At 37.5% G+C, this 6,266-nt stretch overlaps 1 long non-coding RNA gene across 1 annotated transcript; it reads left to right on the top strand.

Annotated features, from left to right (window-relative positions):
* Window positions 1–3,668: 3,668 nt before the first annotated feature.
* LOC114823294 (uncharacterized) lies at window positions 3,669–5,297 on the top strand. Its single transcript, XR_003771409.2, has 4 exons — window positions 3,669–3,764; window positions 4,549–4,692; window positions 4,806–4,951; window positions 5,035–5,297. It is a non-coding gene; the product is annotated as an uncharacterized lncRNA (long non-coding RNA).
* The last annotated feature ends 969 nt before the right edge of the window (window positions 5,298–6,266 follow it).

The raw sequence follows: 6,266 nt of genomic DNA, 5'->3' as shown, positions 1-6,266 counted from the left end.
TTTGCATATTTCTTTTGAGTAATAAAGATACCATCATTTGATTGAATGATACTAATTCCCAAAAAATAATGCAACATGCCTAGATCACTCATCTCATATTTCCTCATCATGTCATTCTTGAAATTCAAGATCATATTATGACTACTTCCAGTATAAACCAAATCATCAACATATAAGGAAACAATAAGGATATCTGAAATACCTTCTGTTTTGACATAGAGGGCAGGTTCATTCTCACTTCTTTGAAAACCTCTTTCATTGAAATATGAGTCGATCTCTCCATACCATGCTCTCGGAGCTTGTTTCAGGCCATAAAGTGCCTTCTTAAGCTTATACACCTTGTGCTCTTGTCCTTTAAGAACAAATCCTTGAGGTTGGTCAACGAACACCTCTTCTTTTAGGACTCCATTTAGGAAAGCCGACTTGACATCAAGTTGGTGTAGAAACCACCCCTTCTGAGCAGCTACGGAAATAAGGCCTCTGATTGTTTCATGCCTAGCTACCGGTGCAAATTTTTCTTGGAAATCAATTCCGGGTTTCTGAGAATAACCCTTTGCTACCAATCTAGCTTTGTTCCTTTGAACGGAACCATCTTGATTGAGCTTAGTCTTATAAATCCACTTCACTCCTATGATGGAGTTGTCACAAGGTCTGTCCACTAGTTCCCATGTCTTGTTTTTCACAATGACATTGATCTCCTCTTGCATTGCATCCTTCCAAGTCTCTTCTTTCATTGCATCATCAAAGTTTTCTGGTTCTTCAACACAAAAATTGCAGCTTTCATAGACTTCATTTAAGCTCCTTAACCGAACCGGCGTTGAACTTGGACTTGAAAGTGTAGGAGAGTGAGCTTGAGGACTGTTTTCAGGTGATAATTGTGGAATTTCTGGCTCAATTTCCTCTTCATTTGGTTGATTTTCTTCTTCAATTCTGATTTGTGCAGATTCCTCTCGGATGGTTGCTTGATTCCAATCCCACGAAGATTTCTCACTAAAAAGAACATCTCTACAGACCACAACTTTCTTCCTTTTTAAATTGTAGAGTCTGTACCATTTTGTGTATGAAGCATAGCCTACGAAAATGCATCTTTCACTTGACTCATCAAGTTTTTGTCTTAGTTCTTTCGGAACATAAGCAAAGCAGATTGACCCAAACACTCTCAAATGATTCACGGAAGGCTTTCTGCCACTCCATGCCTCAAATGGTGTCTTATCTTCAACTGCCACTGTTGGATGCCTATTCATCAAGTAGACCGCTGTATTAACTGCCTCACCCCACAAATATTGAGGTATTCCCTTGTCATGTAACATTGCCTTAGCCATTTCGACTATGGTTCTGTTTTTTCTCTCAACTACTCCATTTTGTTGTGGAGTGTAGATGACAGTAAGTTGTCTTTCCAAGCCAATATCTTGACAAAACTTATCAAATTCTGTGGATGTATACTCTCCTCCTCTGTCACTTCTAAGAACTTTGATTAGATACCCAGATTGTCGCTCAACCATAGCTTGAAACTTCTTGAAAATTGAGAACACTTCTGATTTCTGTCTTAGAAAGTATACCCAAGTCATTCTGGAATAATCATCCACGAAGATTAGGAAATACTTGTTTCCCACTTGAGTAGAGGTCTTCATGGGTCCGCAAACATCTGTATGAATCAATTCCAATGGAACTTTTGCTCTCCAAGCTTTACCATGTGGAAATGAATCTCTATGATGCTTCCCAAGTGCACACCCTTCACAGATTTCTTCATTTTCTTGGATACTCAGCAACCCATGCACCATTTCTTTTTCTTGTAGCTTCTTGAGACTTTGAAAATTCAAGTGGCCAAGCCTTTTATGCCATAGCTTTGAATCTTCTTGCACTTCCATCTTGAGTGCAGATTGAGTTGCATACTCAATTGTGAGTGGAAAACTTCTACTCTTCCTCATCTCAATCTTAGCCACGAGTTGTTGACGATTCCTCCTATCATATATCTTGCAAGTATTGTCTCCAAAATATAAGTAGTAGCCATGCTCAATGAGTTGTCCAAGACTTAGCAAATTTTGCTTCAAATCAGGAACTAACATGACATCCTTGATGAACATCTTTCCATTCTTCGTATGCACGGCAATAGTACCTCTTCCCAATGTATCGACTAGCTGCCCATTTCCCATCTTCACTCGGGTTAGGTTTGTAGTGTCAACATTATGGAGAATGTTCTTATTCGCCGTCATATGATTGCTACAGCCGCTGTCCACAAACCAAACTTTAGCTTCTTCTTGGACGGTTGTATCATGACCAACATAAAACATATTGGTCTCTTCATCTTCTGCTTTGGTGTAGTGAGCTAGCTGATTATCTTTGTAGGTACAATCCTTTTGCATATGCCCGAATTTGCTACACTTGTGGCATTTCACTTTTCCTTTGAACCAACATTCACCGGAATGAGCTTTGTCACAAATTTTGCACTTCGAAACATACAAACTCTTCTCAACCTTTTTCTTCTCTTCAAAATTACCCTTTCCTTCCCACGCTTTGTTTTTGCCTTTCCAATTCTTGTTGGAGTTGGCTTTGCTTTGACTTGAACTAGCTTGAGTTTTTGGATTCACTGTAAGTGTTTGGAAAGCATTTTCTACATCATTGTTGTCATGCCTAGATAATCTCTTAGCAAAACCTTTGAGAGAACCAATCAATTCTTCAACACTCAAAGTTGACAAATCCTTAGTCTCATCTATGATTGAAACTATGTTGTCATACTTTCTTGGCAAGCTAATTAGATACTTCTGAACTATTCTCTCATCAGACAAGATTTCACCATAGCTTTTCATTTGATTAATAATCTCAGACAATCTACTCAGGTAATCATCTAGCAATTCATCATCTTTCATTCTTATATACTCAAAATCTCTTCTCAAAGATTGGAGTTTGACAGCCCTTACCTTAGTAGAACCTCTGTAGACTTTCTCCAGCACATCCCAAGCTGATTTGGCAGATTCTCGGAAAAATTTCATCTGAGATAGCATTTTGGATGACCCCAAGAGCTTTTGCATCTCTCTTGATGTTTACCTTCAACTCCCTTGTTTGAGTCTCTGTCAAAACCACAGTGCTTGGAGGTACAACATAGCCATCTTCAATCAAGCTCCACAAATCATGAGATACAAAAATTGTTCTCAACTTTGTCCTCCAGAAGTCGTAGTTTACTCCACTGAAGATAGGAGTTCAAATCTCACCACTGCTACTTGATCCAGCCATGAATTTGAAAAATTTTGATTCTAGGGTTTCACTTAGAATTTTCCCCCTTTTTGAGAATCAAAAAAACGCCCCACTCTTTGATCAGATTGGCTCTGATACCATGTTGGTATTTAGACAATCTTTCATCATTAATAAAACTTGAATAAAATGATAAAGATTGAAAATCAAAGAAACAAAGTGCAGAGAGCTTTTGAAAACAGAGGGCTGATGCTTTTTCTAAAAACAGAGATCTGATATTTTCATTCAGATATTTTTTATATATATATGGCTCAATACATAAGCCGACTGAAGTAAATGGGTCGACTGATAAAGAGAATGGGTCGACTGATAAAAGCAACAGTCAGCCCTTTTACACAGAATCAGTTTCAGTAAAGCAGAATCAGTTTAAGTAAAGCATTAACTTTTAACACCAGTGACCATTGTTGTTGGTTCTCTTGTTTGGGTTGAAAAACCAGAATCAGTTTTGGATTGACGGTGAAGTACTAATTATCAAGGGTGATGACGCTGAGATTCAAACGAGTGATGGGAATAAGGTAATGCAGTTGTTGTTGTTTTCTTTCTGCCACAAGAGTTGTTATTATTTTAAGTCTGAATCTTTTGGTCTTATTCATTTGTCTTTAAATCCAACATTTTTCTAATTTATTATTTGCTAGTTTCAGTTTTAAGGATTTTAGGGCTTTGATCTTCGTTGGTATTTATATGATTTTGTACATGTTGGGTTCATTAGGCAAAGAAGTAGCACTTGTGATCTGATATTTCTTTATATTTTGTGTTTTTGGCTAACCAAAGAGACGGTTAAGAACTGGATTTCAAGTAAGATAAGATTTTCTCTCCATTTATAGACATTGGTATTTTAGTGCTTGTTAACCGAGCTTTGGGCAGTAGTTTTCTGCATGTTCTAGCTTCTGCTTAAAAATACTAAGATGTTATTTAAGAAGAGATCGAATCTGCTGCTATCCTTTATGTGTTGGATGGTTCTTTTTCTGCATGGTCTATTTCATTGTGGTTTGCCCCTTCCCTCCATCATTTTTCCTTCTCTTCTTCTTCTGCAAGATTTATTATATTCTCCTGAAAGACTTCATAGGCATATAATTTTTATAATTTTGAGTTTGTCGCAGGCAATTTATGCAGATCAGTATCATTTTGGGACTTACTGAAATCTCTTCTTATTAGAAGCTTCTGTTCTATATTTCCATCTTTGTTTCCTTATGTAAAAATGACTCCTTGAGTCATGTGCCAAAATGTCACTTCATATGCAGCTTTACTGAAACACCAATTTGTTTATTTGTTTAGTCGACCTACTTTCATTTTGTCCAGGTTGTTGCAAAGCTGTCAAAAATATACCCGAAAGATACAGAAACTCCTCCTGATGGAGTTGATGACATGACTAAGCTAGCATAATTGCATGAACCTGGAGTGCTTCACAATTTGGCAACTAGATATGAGATAAATGAAATTTATGTAAGATTTTTCTCATCTTCTGTTTTGAGTGAAATAATGTACACCCTGGTGAAGAAAGTGATTAATCACTCCAGCTATGGGCGTCTCTGTTATAATACTTGACATCATGGCAGACTTACACTGGAAACATTCTCATCGCCATCGATCCATTCCAAAGTCTCTCACATCTGTATGATGCTCATATGATGGAATGGTATAATGGAGTGCCATTTGGAGAACTGAGCCCTCATGTTTTTGCAATAGCAGATGCTGCATACAGGTGAACTGTGTTTCTTTTGCATGCTACTCTTTATCTTTGAATGATGATGCAGTTACTTAATTGAATTTCCCGAATGTGATCAGGGAAATGATTACTGAGGGAAACGGCAATTCGATTCTGGTTAGTGGGGAAAGCGGAGCTGGTAAGACTGAAACAACTAAAATGCTTATGCGCTACCTTGCCTATTTGGGTGGTAATGCTGCAGCAGAAGGGCGGAGTGTAGAACAGAAAGTTTTAGAAGTAAGCTGTTTAGCTTGAACTGTATTTCGGCATCTAACTTTTTTAGTCAGTCTAGTGAGATCTGAACCCTTGCATAACCATTCATTCCCATCACTAAGAAAATGATATTCAGTGCCAATATTTTATTAATATTTTTTCTCAACTGGGTTGTACCTTCCCTGCAAGTAGCCCAGCAGGTGTGGGGGCATATGTGGAGACAAAAATAATTAAGAAAAATATGAAGGTGACACGTGGATTCTAGGGTAAAGAAAAAAACAAAATTACCCTCGAGACACACCAAAGCTTCTACGCAAAAGCAGTAGGAAATCATCCTTCAATTAAGTCAAAAGTGCCCAAAATAGGTATTTATTTATAACCTATTTCATCCATCCCTCATCATATCTTCTCCACAAGATAACCCTTAAATCATTCATTTTTTATTATATTAATTAGCTAATTAATTGATTAATTATTCAATTAATTTGCTAATTAAACACAAATCATGAACTTCACCCACAAAACCATCCAAGTGGCCGGTCCATCTCCTCCCAAGGTGGCCAGCCACATCCCTATATAAACACCCTCATTCTCTTCAAAACTCAATTCCAACTCTTTTGCAAAATTCTCTAAATTCTCCAAACACTTTTCTCTCAAAAGGCATCGGAATCGGAGATTCTTCGGCTCAAAGCTCCCCCCCCCCACACAATTCATCATGGGCGCATGAGGCTCTTGACCTTGACCAAATGTGTTATTTGTTTTGTAAGTACAGTTTTATCTAAGAACAAGAAGGAAGAAATTTACTGCAAAGGAGTCCTGCTCCACTCGGTGGTCCAAATCCAACCAAACCTTGATCGTAATTAGATTTAAATTCTACAACATTTAATTCATTATTTAATCATCTTGTAGTGATAAGCAAGGAACAAAATGTCGATAATATCGGCGATATATCGCCGATATTATCGGTTTTTAAGGGAACCGATATTTTTATAACTATCCAAATAGTTTTCGTGATAATATCGATAATATAGCGATATTTTCGATATTATCGACAAAATCGCCGAGGCTCCGTCGTCGGAAAACTGCAGCCGAGGCTCCG

Source organism: Malus domestica, chromosome 10, assembly GCF_042453785.1.
Source record: "Malus domestica chromosome 10, GDT2T_hap1".
NCBI classification, from domain to species: Eukaryota; Viridiplantae; Streptophyta; class Magnoliopsida; order Rosales; family Rosaceae; genus Malus; species Malus domestica.
The sequence above is the reverse complement of the archived record's forward strand: the minus strand, read 5'-3'. Positions and strand labels throughout refer to the sequence as shown.